General features: G+C 32.6%; 1 long non-coding RNA gene across 2 annotated transcripts; it reads left to right on the forward strand.

The window, feature by feature from the left end:
• The first annotated feature begins 918 nt into the window (after positions 1-918).
• Positions 919-7448, forward strand: LOC129960497 (uncharacterized). Of its 2 annotated transcripts, none has more exons than XR_008783600.1 (5): positions 919-2937; positions 3036-3195; positions 4184-4844; positions 4951-5099; positions 6057-7448. It is a non-coding gene; the product is annotated as an uncharacterized LOC129960497 (long non-coding RNA). The 2 variants fall into 2 exon arrangements; XR_008783601.1 differs by having other exon boundaries at positions 3046-3195.
• The last annotated feature ends 1614 nt before the right edge of the window (positions 7449-9062 follow it).

A 9062-nucleotide genomic window follows, 5' to 3' on the forward strand; every position in this document is an offset into this window, starting at 1 on the left:
TGAAGTATGCATGCTACTTTATCATGATTTATAGACAAGACATGACTATCTTAACTAATCTTGATATCGGATATTGTACGTAATGTCGAGTTTTGAGTTGTGTATTCTTTCTGTAGGTGTGAGAATTATGGACTTGGGATGGGGTTGGCGGCGTGGATACTTAAGAGAACCATGAATTGGAGGTAGAGCAGACGGCGTGGGTAATGAGCGCTTCAGTTGTATTTCGGGGGTTAATGTTGGAGGCGTGGGTAATGCCTGTATGAGCTGTGGTTTCAAGGCTGGTGACGGCAGCGTGGGTAATGCCTGAGTGCGAGCTGTGGTTTTGAGGTTAGTGACGGCGGCGTGGGTAATGCCCGAGTGCGAGCTGTGGTTTTGAGGTTGGGTGGTGGCGTGGGTAATGCCTATGTGTGTGAGCTGGGGTTTTCAGGTTGGGTGGTGGCGTGGGTAATGCCTGTGTGTGTGAGCTGGGGTTTTGAAGTATGTTGGTGGAGGCGTGGGTAATGCCTGTGTGTGTGTGTGTGAGCTGGGGTTTTGAAGTATGTTGGTGGAGGCGTGGGTAATGCCTGTGTGTGTGTGTGTGAGCTGGGGTTTTGAAGTATGTTGGTGGAGGCGTGGGTAATGCCTGTGTGTGTGTGTGAGCTGGGGTTTTGAAGTATGTTGGTGGAGGCGTGGGTAATGCCTGTGTGTGTGTGTGAGCTGGGGTTTTGAAGTATGTTGGTGGAGGCGTGGGTAATGCCTGTGTGTGTGTGTGAGCTGGGGTTTTGAAGTATGTTGGTGGAGGCGTGGGTAATGCCTGTGTGTGTGTGTGAGCTGGGGTTTTGAAATATGTTGGTGGAGGCGTGGGTAATGCCTGTGTGTGTGTACACTGAGGAAATGGGGGGGGGGGAAAATGGGCCACATTTGGGTGTTGTACAAGGATTTGCTCATTCTAATTATTCTCAACTCTTTAATTTCACGTTGGTGCAAGTTGGGATATAGGCGGAGATGGGCTTGAAACGTTGCTTTGAAGTGGAAGGGAAGAATGCTTGACAGAATGATTAGGCCACTCCGAAATAGGTTTATCATTAAACCAGGTCTTTCTTCATAATTTTTAAAATCTTTTTTTCGATTTGAATCGCATAAATTTGACAGCTATATATGTGTGTCTGACAGAATAACCGTCTTTTTGTTTTGAGGTTTCCACTTTACATAGGAATAAGCTCGAACCGGATTGAATAACAGAAAAATCGATGTTAGTTTTGTGATATTTCGGAGAATCTCTCATAATTAGAACCGTGCTGAAATCGACAGTTAAAATACATTATGATTTTAACGAATAATCGAAATTCTTCATGGATAATAAGGATAGACAAATGGCACTTGAATAACATACTGATGAACAGAAAAGATTCGAATTCATATTGCGGTGAAATTAGATATTTGATTCCCAGAGTCTTTGGTTTACTGCGTTTTCTTTAGAATTGAGATCGATATAAAAAATCTACTGGCTCGTTGAAAAATGTAATTCCTTGAAATGCGTAATACATACTTTTTCTCGAATTACATTTACTTACTCGTAGAGTGGCAATAAATTACTTGTATATTGGAAATTAAACAATATATTCTAAAATTTCTATATCTCGTTTAAAACCTATTTTTAAATTTCACCTCGCGGTTCTTGCCATCTTGGGTAGTATTAATTCCGTATACGTATGAAGCATTTCGTTCTTCTAAACACCCCCCCCCCTCAATATTCAAATTAAAATCAACCTATAATATATGAAAAATATTGTGGATTTCTTTCTTTTCTTTCTATATATAAACTTATTCCCCTACTAGACGTTACAACATGGCAACTCGTACGGAAAAAATCGTTCAATTCGTGCTCGCGAATCAATTAATCCTAAAGTGACTAGATATTTTTGAGGTGCAATAAAGTATAATTTCTACTGAATAAAGTAACCGAGTCTATTTGAACAACTACAGGTCCAGAAATTATTACGAATTTAGTTTGTCCCATATCAAAATTCGAAAACAGAGGTTTGAATTATCTCGTGTACGGAATGCGGATGGATTCTAATTACCTTTTGAATTGAATGAAAGGAAGTAATCGGCTAAATAAGGGATAGGAAAAGGCTTAGAAATGTAATCGAACTAAGCACTGGAGATATTGTCTTTAAATGCAGCTATTTTGAACGTATATGAAAATGGGTAATTTTCGTGTTGCATTTCTCTATCCTTAGATGCATAAAAAAAAAACTTATTCTTCTCATAATGCTTAAACAATTGGTTGCAGCTTTAAGGCAAAGGAAGTTGTTCCGTTAGAGGGCAAATTTTTATTTAAAAAAGTAAGAGTGGGATAATCTCTAATTCGTCATTTAAAATTTAAACACTAAACTGCTAGCTGCCTATTCGTATATTTTTAAACATTAAAAAAGCCAAGACGCATTGAAATCTGAACATTTGGTGTTTTGATTGAATAAGGAAGAAATAATCTCTGAATATTCTACAAAAGTGGCTTTCAAGTGACGAAAGTGCCCTAATTATGTATATTTTACTTGGTATAGTCTAATGAAATAGGAAAGAGCCATAGGGATTGTTTTCTTGTGCCGTTTTTGAAAATATGCAGAATGAATATTTAATTTGATAAGTTTCTGGGATTAAAATAACCTTACAGATCATTAAGCTGCCTTACTAGTACCAGGAAGATTTTGGATACATCCGATTTTTCACTCATTTAAAAGAAATGCAACCTCACAGAAATTAACAACGAAACAAATCCTGCAGTTGTTAGAGCAGCTGTCTACAGACTCTTCAGATGTTTGTTGGAGCAATGAAACAACGCCTTTCCCCATATGTGGAATGACTGCCTTCTCAGCTCTTGGCAAAAATTTTGTTGATGGAAGCCATCTGGATGGCCAGGGGACTTCCTCTCGGTTCCGTACATAAGTAATATCGGTAAGTTATACTATTTATAATTGTATATCGAAATGAAGATTGGATGCAATAATTTATCAATGGTAATTAGAGCTATAAAAATGTACTTTATTCATTAGTTTTTCTTAGGGTGGACAACTTATCTGTGTCCAAAGCGCTGCGTCAATCACCAGTACTGTTTTCTCGGTTCCATGAACATGCTATCCATCTATACCGATGCTGGATGCGAGGAAGTATTCTCTTAAGATGCCATCAAAATATAAGGAAATAAAGGACACAGTAAGTTTGCAAATTATATTTAAACTAACAAGCGGCATGGCGTTTGGAAGCCAATTGTATTCGATTAGTTTAGAAAGTAAGCTTTCTGGAAGTTGCAAAGAGAAGTGAAACATAATTGCCGGGAAACATTTATTGAAATATGTGTAACCTTTTGAACTACCTCCAAAGTAATTACCGGTATTGAAATGCATGTTATACTATGATGGCTATTTACATGTCATCACTTGGGTAGTACAGGGCCAGGAAATCTCAAATCATTTATTCCAACACTCATCTGTAACAGGACAAAAAAAAGATTGTTGTTTTGTGTTTATATGGACTAAGGGAAACACATTTTCTAGATTGAATAAATGTATTACTACTTAAAAAATCAATGTGTTTCGATCCTTTATAAATTGTAGTTAATAAACATGCTTCTTGGTAAGATCCACAAATTCGTTTTTCTATTTTTCAAGCGTCTATATACGACATTCCATAAAACTTGAAATGCAACCGTCCAAAATTAAAACTGAATGTTCCTTATATGAAATTTCATATAATTTACCACTTAGCATTTTTTGGGTCGGCTTAAATATTCTAGCGTTTAGCGAATAAACTTGTTATATTAAGTATGAGTAATTATTCTTAAAGGGCAATTAATAAATTAAATGCACGACTTATTTTCCTGTATAAGCTTACAGCTCTACAGCAGGAAAGACTTAGAGTATATATTTTTAAATCAAATACTTAGATGAATTGTTTAACAAATGCATTTCAAATATTGCTAATAGCTTAATTTTTTTAAAAGAAAAAAAAATGAACATATATGAGCTTAAAGGGCTCCCGTTTTAATCGGGAAATCTTAAATTTCTATCAATGAAGTTGCAAGCAAATTCTTGTCAGATTTTAAAATTTTCGATGTAGATAAAAGTAAAATCCATACATTCTTGCATTTTATAGTATTTTTGATAATTTCATAACTAATTAAACTTTTATCTGATTTTGAAAGGTTTTGAAGCGATTACGGCACAACAGATAACATGGAGCTTCAAACGCATATTAGAATTAGGATCCTATGGAATTCGACTAACAGATCAGATTCATTGGATGATTTATAAAGCCTCAAATATTAGACTAAGCTTAATATATCAACTTTGTATAAAAAAAATGCCGGAATTTTAAAAATCTGCACAGTGGATTGAAAGCGAGAGAAATAGTTATAATCTCTGCGTATTCCAGGAAAGTGGCTTCTAAGTGACGAGTCTGAACTACGTTGATTTCTTAGTCTGTAGAGGAGAAAACCATGGCCATTACTTCTTAAGCTGTTTTCAAAAGATGAACAGAAAAAGCGAATGAGAATTTCAGTTTTTAGAGTAGTAAGAACTTTGGAGATATATCAATTTAAATTACTTTACTTATACCTGAAAGCATTCTGACGGAATACTCCGTTTACTCATGATGGAACGTCTTGTGAATCGAAAGATGCAGAATCTCTTGCAATTGATATTAGAGCAGCGCATTCTGCAAAGAATAGAGGCCATTTAATTGAACAACGGCTTAATACCACTTCTCATCTGTGCAGTGAATAAATACCATTTTGGCTCCAGCCACAAATTCTAAATATTGGAGATGTCTGGATTGGCGGAAAAAATGATACTGAAGCGATATCGGTAAGTTGCGCGGATTACGATAACTGTCAAATCGAATTGAAAATTGTATCCAATCGCTTTTGATTATGAAATAATTACTTATAAAAAAATGTTCTTATTTTATTAGGTATTCATAGGTCAGACAATTTACGATCATTATGGATGCATCTTTCTTGGGTAAAAGTGTCACCATCAGTAAAAAGGCTTTTTCGGTTCCAGATACAAGACGTCAACACTCACCAGTTTCCTTAAGATAATTTGAAGTATCAAATTATGGTAAGTTCTGAATCACTATAATAAAATTATCATAATAGCATAATATTCGGAAACTATTTTATTTGGACCATCTAGAAAGTATTCCTAAGGCACAAAAATACATGAACCATAGTTTCCTGGAAACATTGAAGTTTTAGCTGCATCTGAACATAAGAACTGAATTACCGTTCTTGTTATACTGGGAGATCAATTTCTGTAAATAGATGTCGGAAGTAATTCATTGCCCAAGAATGGAGTTGGTCTATGTATGCTTTCTTGTCAATAGGGAAATGTATGGTCAAAAACCTGTTCAGATATGTGCCTATGAGAGAAGCAAAAAAAGTTTCTGCATAATTCTGTCATTTCCCCGCTAAAGTTATTTCTGGAGTCAAACCAAATGTATTGCAGTTGGTATTTAATATTTTCAATCCTTCATTAATCGCAGTTACCAGCATATAATAATCAGTAAGGCGAATTCATTTGATTTTCAAGTATATAAACGACAATCTACGCAAGGAATTGTGCTCATTTCTCAAAATCGGGCCTTTCTTTTCTCCACTATGCAAGGATGCGTTCGTTTTCGGTGCTTTTAAGCGGTTCTGTGGAAAAATTTCGAGAGCCTGGTTAAAATTTACCGTATTCTAAAATCTAAATGACTATCGGACGCTATTGGAGAACTCATTATTTGCCATTTCTGACATTCATAGAGAATAAAAATACGCATGTCTCAGAAGATTCTAGAATAATTAAAAATGCTTAATTACTTTAAAATTGTATTTAAATTATTTACATTTTCATAATGAGAACTGTTAGTCGGAAAAATCCTAGATGTAGATTCCGCTTCTATTGATATCAAATTTTTTTTTAGATTATTGAATTTTTGGAGTGAATTTAAAGATCAAAATTTAGTCTTTTATATTCAGACATTTTATGGCTTTCTCGATAGTTTGATTTAATCTATTAATTTAATCTTTTCAGATGTCTACATGTTTTAACCCAAGTGATCATGGTACAAGATACTATTTGGAGCCTTCAACCTTGCAATTCGGAGCCTTTTCAATGGAACTATGGAGATCCAATTTATGCAGTTGAGTTTATAAAATTCATTTTGGCTTCGCCTAAACTTATTTGTGCAAAAAATGAATACATAAATGGGCTTCACGATGGAAATGTGATAATGTATATAATCAACGTTAATTGATGATATCAATACATCTTTGAAATGTTTTATTCTATTCTAAGAGCAAGATACTGAATATTTATATAATTTTTTCCAACTTTGCAAAGCTTGAAGTGTGCAAAATATCGGATTCAAAACAAGTGTTTGGCAATTCAATCAATATTTCATCTAAAATTGTCTGGAAACTTTTATTCTTATACCAACTTTAAAATATTGGTCTTCATTCATTTTCTTCAAATGTAATACTTGTTGTTTTTTAAATCTCTGAGAAATAAGCATTTTAAAAACAATCGACACTGGTGAAATGGCTTGTAATATGGACAACTTAAGATTTGGTAGTGTATTTAATTTTGCTAGTAATCTAAACCAACTTTCCAACAAGACAATGATTTATATTTCAGATAAAATTCGTTTTAAATATAGACAGGAATCGCAATTGTTATGAAATAAAACTATTTCATCTGAATAGTGCATTACTTCATAATTATGAGTGAAAAATGAATCTTTTCGCCATTAATGACCTGTTACGATTATTTTTAATCAAATTACGATTTAATTTTGCTCTGTTAATTATTTTTTGTAAACTGATCTGTCTTTAATTTTACCTGCAGATTTTTCAAAATTATTTGGCATCATTTTACACTGAATGTCAATGCTCGTGAAAACATGATCTTGTCCATTTCGCTTTGTGATTATAAAATGAGTTATCAAATAATTCGATATGTTCTTATGACCATATGCATGATTCTAGTATATTGAGGAATTTTGCATTTCATAAAGATTCTGATATTCGCCTTTCAAATATTTGTTATACATGTGGGAAAATTATTTTATGCTTAATATATGTATATTGTTTCATACTTAATTGCAGTGATGTTTTCCAAGATATTAAATTAAAAAAATTTTGGTCTCAAAGTAAACTCTGAAATTATGGAGTTTGCTTTAATAACCATTATATGCATGTTCGGCTAATTTAAAATATACGAATAGCAACTCCTGTCAAGAAAAATGTCTATTGTGTATGGAGGATAAATTGACGTACTGTTAGCATGCATGTTTTTCTTGTATTGTTTGAAATTTCGAAAGTATTTTCAATAAATATTAATCAATCGTAAGTCGTATTTACGCCCATGAAACAGTTTGGTATTTTAAAGAGACTTTTAATGGTAACATTATAAATTTTGATAATATTCTACTTTTAAAACTATAAATATTCTAAAACTGTTATAAAATAAACTTCCAGTTTCTCTTCATTACCTTTCATATGTGAATTTCATAATGCGTCGCATTAACTGTTTCTGAATCAAAATTTAGACATAATGTCAATGGATATTAATTTAAATCTGTAACATTTCAGATTTTTTACTGTAGTCTGTAGATATATTAAATCTGTTCGTTGCATCCATTTGCAATTTAAATTTAAATTAACATTTCATTTATGTTAAATTTAGAATAAAATAGTAAGTTACGGTAAGATTAATAGTAAATCTAAAATTCTAAATATCTCGCTACTTCGACTTGTATATGTAAAGTTTACATCCGCGGTAAAGCATACTTTGATTGGCTCGGCCGGCCAGCCAATCAAAATATCCTTTGATTCTCAGAAAGCATTTGATCATCGTGCTTGATCACCACGGTGATCAGTATGCTTTTAGAGAAAATACGGTACTCTTTAATGATTAGTATAAAATAATATGCATAATTCTACTCGAGTGTCTTTTGTTGAAGGAAGAAGTGAATGGATGCGATGAATGTTAAATAATCTAAATGTAGGGCAAGTCGCTTTTTCTTTTTCCAATAACACGAGAAAGTCTAGGGTTCTGAACTATCAGCTTTTTAGTAATAATAAATATGCTAAAAATACTTTTAATTTATTAGAATGTTAAACTTTCGCATATTACGTGTTACATTAAGCATTGAAATAAATTTTATAATGAATTTTCAATTGAAATTCTGCCAAATGCATTAACTTATATAAATGTTTTTTCCCTAGTGATAGCAATTCATGTTACATAAAATATTCCAACTGAAGTATACTAATTTAATGTTAAGCGAATGCCTTACTTATGAAACTGAATTTTTAAGCCAATTTAATTTATGAAATAAGCCTTTGCTGTTTTGATGCCTGTACTGGATTCTTTGTGCATTTATATTGTACTTTTCTTATGTTGTAATAATCTTATAAAATGCATGTTCTCTTGTATCAAAACACGCAAATAAAATTTTATGTACTTTGAATTCAATTTTGTATTTAATTTCTGAATATTCTTTACTCCTCTGACAGAAATTATTCTATGGGAGAAGTCTCAGAGAAATTATAAATTCAGTTTACGAATTTGTTAGTTTAAGACAGTGCATACATCTAAGTCGTTAGAAGAATGAGTTGATTGAAATGAAAAGTAGAAATGCATAACATGAATTAATAGTTGTTTATATCCTTTACCTAAAATCCTTTAATTTTAAATAAATTATTAGAATTTGTTAGTTTATTGATAAGAATGTAGATATGACTGATTAGAAAGCTTTAGAAATATGGAATTTGGTGAATTGCAGTTTTTGTCTGGTTCTTTTTAACATTATTTTTCATAGAAATTTCATTGTCTTTAATTGGGATTTATCTTCATTCGAATTTAAAGTCAAAAATGAACTTCCTGTATTCCTCCCTGATCGCAAGTGGATAAATTTGAAAGGTTCTTTATTCGAGAAATAGATTTTTGTGAATAAAACATAACATTTTTAGAAAAATGGTGATGAATGTTAGAATAACCTTGTATTGATTACTTCTTAATTTTCTATTTCGATAG

The sequence above is a fragment of the Argiope bruennichi genome, chromosome X2 (assembly GCF_947563725.1).
Source record: "Argiope bruennichi chromosome X2, qqArgBrue1.1, whole genome shotgun sequence".
Taxonomy (NCBI): Eukaryota; Metazoa; Arthropoda; class Arachnida; order Araneae; family Araneidae; genus Argiope; species Argiope bruennichi.